This window comes from Lucilia cuprina, chromosome 5, assembly GCF_022045245.1.
Source record: "Lucilia cuprina isolate Lc7/37 chromosome 5, ASM2204524v1, whole genome shotgun sequence".
Classification (NCBI taxonomy): domain Eukaryota; kingdom Metazoa; phylum Arthropoda; class Insecta; order Diptera; family Calliphoridae; genus Lucilia; species Lucilia cuprina.
Window position 1 is genome coordinate 56037843 of NC_060953.1, and position 12000 is coordinate 56049842.

General features: G+C 23.9%; 1 protein-coding gene and 1 long non-coding RNA gene across 2 annotated transcripts in view; one reads left to right on the forward strand and one right to left on the reverse strand.

The window, feature by feature from the left end:
• Nucleotides 1-2709, reverse strand: part of LOC124420032 — a 140042-nt gene extending 137333 nt beyond the window's left edge. The window contains exon 1 of the long non-coding RNA XR_006940988.1: nucleotides 2639-2709. This is a non-coding gene — a long non-coding RNA (uncharacterized LOC124420032). The remainder of the gene's footprint in view (nucleotides 1-2638) is intronic.
• LOC111685240 (zinc finger E-box-binding homeobox 1) overlaps nucleotides 1-12000 on the forward strand; it is a 73940-nt gene that overhangs the window by 21297 nt on the left and 40643 nt on the right. The window lies entirely within an intron of this gene.

The window sequence follows — 12000 nt, forward strand, 5'->3', positions numbered from 1 at the left end:
CAGTAGAAGAGAAAAATACTTTATATATATACATCCATATATATTTAACAAATTTACAGATATTGTTGTAATTTATGAGCTCAATTGTGTAGTATTTGTTAAGATTCTTCTTGTTTTTTGTTTTATTTTTGTAAGCCTGCTTTCAAACGGTTTTATTTCTTATGTTAATTTAAAACCTAAAGTTTTTGTTATTTAAAATATTTAAAAAATATATATTTAAAAAAATGCCTTAAAGCTTAAGATTTGTGTAGTTTTTGTTTGATTTTGTGTATGTTTATTTTTGTTGGAGGTTTTTTTTAACAAATTTTAAACTTTTTTAAGAAATAAAGAATTTTAAACACCTGTTTATTAAGTTAACTTTTAAACTATTACTTTTTCAAACATAAGTTTTGGTTATTTATCTTATTTATTGTAATATAAAAAAAATATTTTAAATTTTTCTTAACAATCTTTAAGTAAAGTATAAACGTAATTTACATGTAAATTATCTAAAAAAAATGTTTTTTTTTTCAAAAAATTTTTTAATAAAATTGTAACAAATTGTTTTTAAAGATAAATATCTATAAAACAAACAATTAATAACATTATTTAAACTAAGAAAATATGCAATTCACAGATTGTAACCCAAATAAAAATAGTTTTTTAGGCTCTTTTTTTTCAATTTAATAATTTTTAACAATATCTAGCATAATTCTTAAAATTTTTTTATAATTTATATCAATTTCTTATAATACTCAAAAAATGCTAAAATTTGATACCCATATTGCTTATGTTATTTATTATATTTTTATATTCTTAATAAATCGGTTTAAAAATAAAATTTAGTAAATCTTAACAATATATACATCAAATGAAAGCTTATTTCAAGGCTAATCAAATTATCATACAATAAGTCGGTTGAATTAAAAAAACTTTGAAAATTTTAGCAAATTTCATTAATTTTGAAAGCAATTCAAAAAGTTTATATTAAATTCTTAAAGTACTTTAAAAATGCTTAACTTTGATACCCATATTGCCTATATTATCTATTACATTTTTATATTCTTAAAAAATCGGTGCATAATTAAAAATTATGATATTATAGCAATATGCATATCAAATTAAAGCTTATTTAAAGAGCTATAAAGTTAGCATATTAAAAGTGCTCAGAGTGGAAATAAATCGTAAATTTTTAATTAAAACTTTTTTTATTTAAGTTAATCTCATTTGTTTATATTAAATTCTGAAAGAACTTCTAAAATGCTAGATTTTGAGACCCATAATGCCTATTTTATTTACCAAACATTTTATGTTCTTAATAAATCCCTTAAGGCATTAAACTTACGTTATCTAAACAATATACATATCGAATCAAAGCTTTTTGGAAAATAAGGAATTTACAGAATTAAAAAAATGTTAAATTTTTGTTTAAAACTTATTATATTTTAAGAAATTTAAGTAGTTTATATTTATTTCTTAAAGTATTTATAAAATGCTAAATTTTGATACCCATATTGCCTATGTTATTTACTAACATTCTATAATCTTAATAAATCGGTTCAAATTTCAATTTTAAGATATTTTAACGATATGCATATCAAATGATAGCTTATTTCAAGAGCATTAAAATGTTGTTAAAGAAATTTGAAAAAAAAACTATCTTTTAAAGAGAAATTACAGAAAATTAAAAATTTATAAACAATTTTGTGAAAACTTATTTATTAAACAAGTTTTTCGTAGCAAAAATGCTAACATTTTATTCTTTTTTTAATATATGAAGAATTTATGTTAAATTCTTTTATTTAAACTTTCTTTTTTGTTGTATTTTCTTTTACTTTTTTCTACAATGAAGGCTTTTGCAACCTTTTAAGATTTTTTCCCATTTACTTTTGTAACCATTTTTTACAATAAATTGTTAAATTTTCCTCTATCCTGCCTAAGTTTTTTTACTTATTAGTATTTTTTTTTTATAATTTAAATTTCTTTCATTTTGTGGGATTTGTTTTTCAACGGTTCCTTAACTAAATACTTCAATAATAAGTTTAACCATAAATGCTTTCAAAAATGCACTTGTCTCTGATATTTTAATGGGATTTTTTCTAGGTTTTTTTTTTGTTTTTCTACTTAAGGCCATTGTAAATTTTTAACACCCTTCAACAGACACACAAAGCACAAAGGCAACTCTAACTAAACAAAAATTTTCTGTAATACTTTACTTTACTATACTGTACTATATTGTATGCCTTGGTTAAATAGTTATAATGGCCATAATGATTGTATGTAATTTTCATGTTGTTTATTTCCAATATTTAAATATTTATTTTGACTTAGCTTGGCAAATAAAATCATAAACAAAACTGACTGGCTAAAGAAAAAAGAAAAAAACAAAAACATGGCTTAAGACAAAACGAGAGATGAGATTTTGAAGTTTCAATCTTCAAAACAAAAAAAAACAAAGAATTTTTTAAAGCAATGAACAAAAATGTTTTTAAAAAAATGAGTTAATAAGCTTGTCAACATATTTGTATTAGTGATGATGAATATTTTTTAGTTATTTATTTATATTTACTAGTTAAAGACAAAAAAAAAAAAAAAAAACGAATACACCGAGAGAAATATAACAATTGACTATTAAAAGTCTATAAATTTGTCAACTTACCTTTTACACACAACTTCATTTGGCCACAATAAAATTTAATAATTTCTGCCATAGTTTGACAATAAAATCCTTATTTATTTGATAGCTGAAATAAATAATGAGAAAACATAGTAAAAAAAATTAATAACATAAAATCATCTTTATTCAAAATAAGTTAATTTAAATGAAAACATAAAAAGTCTAAGCAAAGAAGAAGTCAACTCATAAAATCTACATTTCATGGTAGCTTTCAGCCAAAAGGCTGAAAATAGTTTCCAAATGATAAAAAAAATATCAGCCTGTTGATTTTTTATATTTTAGACCATGTTGACAGTTTTATACATCTTTATGTTCAATGAAAGAAAAAAATAAAATAAAATGGGCCAAAAGACCAAGACTAAACACTCAATGACAGTCATCCTTTTTTTTGCTTTATACCCTCTCTCTCTCTCTCTGCTATTTTCCCCTTTTCTCTATATTCGTTTCTTCGTTTTTGTTGCTTCTTATTTTCTTATTGTAGTTTTCAGCTTGTTTGCTTTTTTTATTTTTTTTTCTTTTTGGCCCGATTGTCATTCCATTTAAGCTGCTGATTGCCACTGCGGCTTATTTCTAAAGGAGTTGTGATGGGTTTTTGGTTGTTGTTTTTCTTTTTGAGTTTGTTTGGCTGTAGTTTTTGGAAAGGAATTCTTAAGGTCAATTTTGTTGTTACAATAAACGCCTTCGCTTTATGTTTATAGTTATAGGGAGCTTAAAGGAGTATATTTTAAATTTTATTTATAGTTTTTTATGTTCGTTAAAGCCATTAATGGTTAAGTGAATTTGTTAAGGGTTTATAAACAAAATTTCCCACGATTTTTGTAAATGCTTAAAGTTAAAAGATAATAAAAGTATATAAACTAAAATGTTAAAATATATTTCATAAAATTCCTATTCAATAACTAAGACTTTTGTGGCAAAAAAAAAACTTTGCAAAAAAAAAAAAATATTGAAAATCTTTAAAATCTCATTTTTTTTGTAAAATCCTTAATTTTTAAGCATAATGAATATAGTTTATATTAAATTCTTAAACAACTCTTTAAAAGCTATCATTTAATACCCATATTGCATATGTTTTCTCCTTATATTCTATATTCTTAATGAATCGGTGCAAATATAAACTTTAAGGGATTTCAATGAAAAAAATCGGAAATAAAAGTTAATTTTAAGGGTAATTAAATAGCATTACTAAAAATGTAAAAAATTTAAAAATTCGAAAAATTTTAACAATATTTCATAAATTTTTAAAGTTTTATATTAATTTCATAAAGAACTAATTAAAAGCTAAAGTTTGATAAACATATTGAGGGTTTTAGATATTCTTAATAAATCGGCCTTAACTAAAATTAAAAATTTTTAAGCAAAATGTATAATAAATTAAAGTTTGTTTAGAGAGTAATTAAATGAAACTATTTTAAAACTAAAAAAATTTAATTTTAACAAAAATTTTGAAAGATTTCTTTTACATACATAAAAAATTCAAAAGCTGATATTAATTTCGTAAAGTACTAATAAAATGCTAAATTTTGATACCCATATTGCTTAGGAAATCTATAAGTCAACCATATTCTTAATAAATCGGAGTAAACAAAATTTTAAGGGATTTAACTAAAATGTATATCAAATGAAAGCTAATTGAAAAAGCAAACAAATTATACATTTAAATTTCAAAAATAGCAAAATTTGTTTAAGAAAATTTATAAAAATTAAAAAAAAAACATGATTTAACTTTAATTTTGTTTATTCTAAATATTTGAAAACTTCTTTTGTTGTGTATAATTTATATAAACATTTTATTTTAAATAATTACTTAAACCCATGGGTGACATTCTTTCTTAACATTTTTTTTTTTCAAGAATTTAAGTTGAATTATTGGAGAAATTTATAAAGTCAGTAACAAAACAGATTACAAATTCCAATCTACGTTAACAATTGTTAATAAAACGGTTTTGATTTTTTCTACTTTTTTTTTTGAAATCGTGTTCATAAACCCTGAAACACCTGTCAAACCGGACAAAAAATTTAAGATATACAACAACAACAACAATAATAATAACAACAGCAGCATTAAGTATCATCATCAGCATTTTTAGCTCAACACGAAAAGAACAATCCCAGAAACTGAGAAACGGACAGACGGACGACTGAACAGACTGATAGACAGACAAACACACAATCAAAACTTGTACAAATGTACATTTAAATGAAATGCGGCAGCATCTTTATAAAAACCGCCGACGCCGCCAACGTGTTGTATGTAGACGAGTTATTTTTTTTTTTTTTTGGTTTCTTCTCTTAGTTATTGTTGTTTTTGTTCTTGTTATTTGATTGTGTTGATTTTGTTTAAAATAACAATAACAACAACAACTATAAGAAACGTCAAAGGTAATACCTTTAAAGAAAATCATACCAAAAAAACAACAACAAAAAAAAACCCTACTAAGACCCTTTTACACACACTAATGTAAACGTAAACAAAAAAGAGGGTTAATACAGTGTTTGTTGGTTCTTGACCACTTAAACGTCACATCGTGAATGACACAAAGTACAATCGAAAAGCGATAACAAATAATAACAGCAACAACAACAAACAGATCAACTCCAAATGCACACACGCACCAATGTAAACGATTGTCAAAGTCATGTTTACAGAAAAAAATAAAACAGGCAAAAGAAGCTCCATACAATGACCCAAGGTATTAAAATCATTAACAAAAAAATTCAAACAACTGAAAATTTTTAAACCGTAAAATAAAAACTGTAACAAACACAAGTGTATCCAACTTAAATTAAATTTGATATGATGCAGCAAAAGATTTTTCAATAATTTTTTTTCTATAGATTTATTTACAAAATTCTTAAAAAAAGAATTTTGACGACACACGCAACAAACAGGAAAATGCATTTTTTTTCATAATTTTTTTTTCAATAAACTATCAATAGCATGTCATTGTTGAAAAAAAAGAGAAGAGCAAGACACACACAAAAAAATTAAAACATTTTGTAATTATTTAATAATAATTGTTATTAATAACAATGAACGTATTAATTTGTTAACAAAGGTTTTGTAATCATTACAAACATGACTGTGTAGAATTTCATTGTTGTTGTTGTTGTGTAGAAATTTATACACAGGAAATTGCCGAGAATATGAGAAGGGATTTGTACATAAATGCGAGTAATTGACTTTAATACTTTTTAAGAACAATATATTAAATAAATGGAGTATTTTGTATAAAAAAAAAAATTTAAAAAATTGGGATTTTGATAAAAATTTAAAGAAAATTATGATAGTTTATATTAATTTCTTAAAGTCTTTATAAAATCCTAACATTTGATACCCATATTGCTTATGTTTTATAAAGGCTTAATATATTCTTAATAAATCGGTGCAAAACTAAAATTTAAGATTTTTATACGTTATACATAGCAAATGTAAGCTAAATTGAAGAACTTTAAAAAACGATAGTGAAATGTAAGAAAAACTTAAAGATTTTATTAAATTTTTACAAATTTCTTAAATTTTTTATAGTTTTTTTTTTAATTTTTAAAATATTTTCTTAAAATTTTTTAAAATTTTGAAAGTTTATAGTATTTTCTTAAAATACTAACTAAATGCTAAATTTTGATACCCATATTGCTTATAATATCTACAGCGTTTTCATATTCTTAATAAATCGGTGCAAAACAAAATTTTAAGGATTTTAAAAAAATTCATAGCAAATAAAAGCTAATGCACAGGAGAGTATAGAAAAAATGTTTCCAAAAAAATATACTTAAGTAAATAAGATTTTTTTACAAATTTCTTAAATTATTTTTTAAAATTTGAGCAAAACATTCGTCCAATTCACAATCGATGTCGTATCGTTGTAGGGTTGTATGTTATAAATTTTTTTAATTAAATTTTTTGAAACAGAAACAAATCCATTATAAAAACGATTATGACATACTACGATACAACCGTACAACACCAATTGTGAATTGGACATTTAAGTTTATATCAATTTCTTAAAATTCTTACAAAATGCAAAATTTTGATACCCATATTGCTTATGTCATTTAATTACTTTGCATATTCCTAATAAATCGGTGCAAACAAAATTTTTAAGAATTTCAACAAAATGCATAGCAATTGAAAGCTAATTTAAAGCTTAATTAAATAAACTCAAAATTAAATGAGAAAATTTCACATAAAACATAGATTTTGGCATGAAATTAATTAACAAGAGTTTAAAGTTTAAAATTTACTTAATGTACTTTGTCTTTTTAATTATTTAACTCACTGAAGTTGAAATTTAATTAATTAATTTTTTTTTTATTAAATTAACATATTATATTTAAATCTTTTTTTATTTTTAAATTTAAAGCTTAAAATTTTTATTTAGTAAATACTTTTTGCTCTGTTGTTGTTAAAATTATCGAGGTAATTAAAACCAATTTTATTTTAGTAGGTCTCAACATTTAAACACGCAGATTTAAAAACACGTCAAGGTTTTTTAATTCTATAACTCTTTGCTTAACTTCTTATATTTTTGTTTTATTTGTTTGTATAGTATTTTTCTTTAGCTTTTGTTATAATTAAATATGATTATTAATAATTTATTGCAGTTTGTAATGCAAATAATAATAACAACTTGCAATTATTATTACTTATTTAAGTTATTTCTTGTAACATATTTTTTAACAAACGTTTTTATAATTTGTTTTTCTATTTTTTTTCTTTTATTTTAGGTAAGATGATTTCCTCTTTATAAAAAAAACCACCAAAAAAATTCCCATAAACAGGTAAATGCGGGTGTTATTAACTTTGGCACAACATCATCACAAAGTCATCATCATAACTACCACACCATCATCCTGTTATTAACTTCAGCAATCTCTTTATTTGCAACATTAGACGTTTGTTGGTATTAAAGCAATAGTAAACAACAAAAACAACAAAACTCACACAGGAAAACCACAAATGTCTTATAGAGTTTCCTTTTAACAAACTTTTTCGTTGTTGTTGTTGTAAGAGGCACATGTTAAACGTCATTTAAATAGAAAATAATTTTGCAATGCGAAACTTTGCAGTATAAACAGCAAAAAAAATCTAAGTTTTTCTATTTAGCAAAAGAAAAACTTTGTTTATAAGCAAACGTGCCAACTTAACAGGCAACCAAGCAAAACTCAGAACTAAAAATAAATAAACTCTTTAAAGAATATTTGATTAACTACATGTAAATATCTATAAATTCTTGTTGTAAGTTACAAACTTTATGTACAAATTTTATTTAACAAATTTTCTTCTAAACATTATATGAAATAAAAGAGATTATATTATTTTCTTAAAGTACTCTTAAAAAGCTAAAGTTTGATACCCATATAGCTAGAGTTTTCAGCTAGTTTTTTATATTCTTAATAAATCGGTGGAAAACTAAAACTTATGGGATTTCGACGTTATATATGTCAAATGAAAGCTGTTTTTAAAGAGTAATATAATACTGATATTTAAAATTTTGAACATTTAAAAATTTTGTAATTTTTACACAATTTCTTTAACAAATTTCGAAATTTTGCTTGTCTTATAATAATTTCTTAAAGTAATCATAAAATCTTAAAATTTGATACCCATATTGCCTATGCTATTAGTTCGTTTTCTTTATTCCTAATAAATCGGAGCATAAATAAAATTTAACAGATTTCATTGAAATGTATCACAAACGAAAGCTGGTTTTAGGGACAATTGAATAATGCTAGTTGATGTTGAAAACAATTAGAAAAATTAAGATTTTTTAAGAAAATCTTCTTAAAAGTATAGTTTTCTAAATGTTTTATATCAATTATAGAAAGTACTTAAAAAACCCTAAGGTTTGAGATCCATATTGCTTATATAATCTGCTGAATTTTCATATTCCTAATAAATCGGAGCAAAACTAAAATTTTTCGATATGTATATCAAATGAAAGCTTTTTTCAAGGCTAATTAAATGGTGTTTTGAAAATAACAAGTTTTCTAGGATTTACAAGAGATTTAAGTTTAAAATATTTACAATTTCAAAGAAAATTCATAGCAAAAGTTAGCAAATTAGTTCTAATTTAAGACATCTTTAGTTAAAATGATTACTAATGACTTCATCCTTTTAATCCCTGTCGTTTGTTAAAAGCCAACCTGTATTCATGGTGCAAAAAAACAAACTGCAATGCGTGTCAGAGCTCTTAACAAGTGTAAGGAATGAATGTAAGAAGAAAAACTTTATTTTTTTTCTGTTACTGTTGCTGCAAAAAAACTTTGTTTTTTTTATTTCCATATCACACAAAATATTGTACGAGTAAAGAAGTTCTACAAATAAACATCTAAAGCAAAATTGTATGTAGTTTTCATGCCATTAAACACGATTTAAATAAACACACAAACCTAACACATTCACACATACCAAAGGCACCATGCCACACACTAACACCAACACCTACCATCTCTCTACTAAGGCAACAACAACAAGAACAACTTACAATAACTTTTGCCACATTTAAAGAACAACTTGCAACAAGAAGAAATTTTATACCAACATTGGCATGTTGTTAACTTGAAATATAAATATGTATGTTAAAAAAATACGCCAGAGAGTGGGTGCGTGTCTTTGCTGATATTGCAGTTGTTGTTGTTGTTGCTGTTTTCGTTAGTGATTTATTTGTGTGTGTTTATTGTTTTTTTTTCTTGCTCACCAGCCAAAAGTTATACCTTTTCTTAACCCTTGTCACTGTAAGAGGGTGAGTTAAGACTAAAAAGAAAGTTTTGTTTTTAAAACGGATATTATACGATTCATTGGCGGTTTAAAAAAAAAGCACAAGAAAGTGCACAAACATACACACAAATGTCAAGTGTATTAAACACAAAAACTTATATTCACTTAAAAAAAGAAATCAAAGTTAAAAAAGTGTGGCAGGAAGTGCGGTAACACAATATGCTAATTTTTTCAACTGCATTGTGAGGGTGCTGTTTAGTTTTTGCTTTTTTTCTTATTTGCTATTATTGTTGTTACTTGTTAAAGGGTCATTTTTATATGACTAAAAAGGATGTGGTTATTATTGTTTGTTGGTATGTGAGTTGTGCGTGTTTTAAAGTTTCTTTAAGCTAGTTTTTGTTTTTGTTATTGTTTTTTTTTTTTATTTGTTACTAATGCTTCAGACCTTTTATTTTAAGGTTATTAGCATTATATTTTATAACTTTATTGTGACACGTTTTATGCGAAAACGAGTAAACGAATTGCATACAATATGTATGGAAGAGATTTATGCTTTAAAGGAAGTATTAAAATAAATTATTAATAAGGATTTAAAAAACAAGAAATTGTGAACAGAAGGGAAATGTTAAGTTATATAAAAGCTTATGTAAACATTACATTTTTTTCAAATATTTCTGTAGAATTATGAAAATTATCTAGGTTTTATATTAAATTTAAAAAGCTTATGGAAAAAGCTTTAATTTGATACCCATATCGTGGGTGTTTCTAAAGGGTTTTACCTATTCTTAATAAATCGGTTTAAAAATAAACTAATAGATATTTGCTTGATATGCATATCAAATGAAAGCATGTTTAAACAGGATTTCAGAAAGCATATTTTTTATTTGATTTTATTAGTTTATTTTAAGAAAATTTCTAAAAATGTGTTTTTTATTTACTTTACAATAAACTTGAAAGAAGCTTTCATTTAATAACCATATTTATAAAGTAATATAAATATTTTACATATTCTTAATAAATCGGTTTAAAGTTAAACTTTAGGAAATCACGGCAATATGTTTATCAAATGAAATATTGTAAAAAGAAGAACCTAATCTTTATAATTTTGATGGAAATTGTTAAAATTTTGATATTTATAAACAATTTCCTTTAGAAATTTTCAAAAACTTAATGTTTTATATAAAATTCACAATGTATTCAATGACAGCTTTAATTTGATACCCATATTGGTAGAGATTTTTTACGATTTTACTTATTCTTAATAAAACGGTTTAAAATTTAAATTTAAGAAACTCCAGCAATATGCATATCAAATGAAAGCTCTTTTCAACATGAATTCAAAAAACATATGTTTGATTGATTTTTTAAATTTTTTTCCGAAAATTTTAAAAATCTTTGTAGTTTATAGTAATTTTTTAATGTACTTAAAGAATGCTTTCATTTGATACCCATATTGCTAAAGAAATTTTTCGTTTTTACTTATTCTTAATAAATCGGTTTAAAATTAATATTTTCAGAAATATAGGCAATATGTATATCAAATGAAAGCTTATTAAAAAAAGAATTCAATTAACATGTTTTTGTTATGAACTATTGCATACATAAAGTTTAAATTTGAATATTTATGTTTGTTTTGCATATTGCTGGCATCCGGTGTTAATTAAGTTTGAATGGCAGGACATATCTAATAAAATTTTGTTAAAAGAAGAATTTAAAACAAGTAGTTTTATGATTTTTTTTGCTATTGCCAGCATCCGTTACTAATTTGTTTGGTAACCTTAATGCTGCACACGTTGTACAAATCACTGACATGTTTGTTTCTTAAATTAGTGGCAGTTTTTAAGATAAACCTTTTGTATTAATTGAAAATTAATTGATTTTTTACGTTATTATTTTAAGCAACATTGTCTTTTCTTTTAATTAATTGCATGAAGCTGGTAATAATTCTCACGAATTAACACCTAATTTCAAAAGTGTGTATCGAAAACACTAAACCAAGTTTAATATTCTACACCACCAACAACAAGTTCAGCTGAAAACTCTTTAGATAAAATGTGAAAAAAAAAATCTTGCAATATTTAATAACGATAAGAATCTATTAAAAATTCATATAGAAAGAAAAGTAGCAACAGTATTTCGTAACTTGTGAACAAATTTCTATTTAGAGGAACAATGAAACAACCAAACCAACAAGTTAAACAAGGTTTTCTTTTATGCTTTATGCAGACAGTTAACAGAGTCTTTTTGTGAAAAGAACATTATGCACACATCATTATTTGCAAAAGAAAAAAACGAAAAAAAAACTATTATATAAAGTTTGATGGTCATCGTCTCCAGTGGCAGCAACATCATCATTGTCAGCTTTATGTATATGTATGTATATAAGCTGCCTTAACTTACAAAGCTATAAAATGCTGTGAATAAAGTTCTAAGGCGTTACTTGAAAAACCACCCACTAATATGACAAAGCAAGTTTGCTTACAAACAAATTGTATCTAAATGTTTTAGAGTTAAGCCACCAAAAATTAGCCTTAACATGAGTTGGCTATTATAGCAAGAATAATAGTTTGTTTGTTGTTGCTGTTGTTGTTGTACTGCCAGGCGATGGGTTGTCAGAAAACAA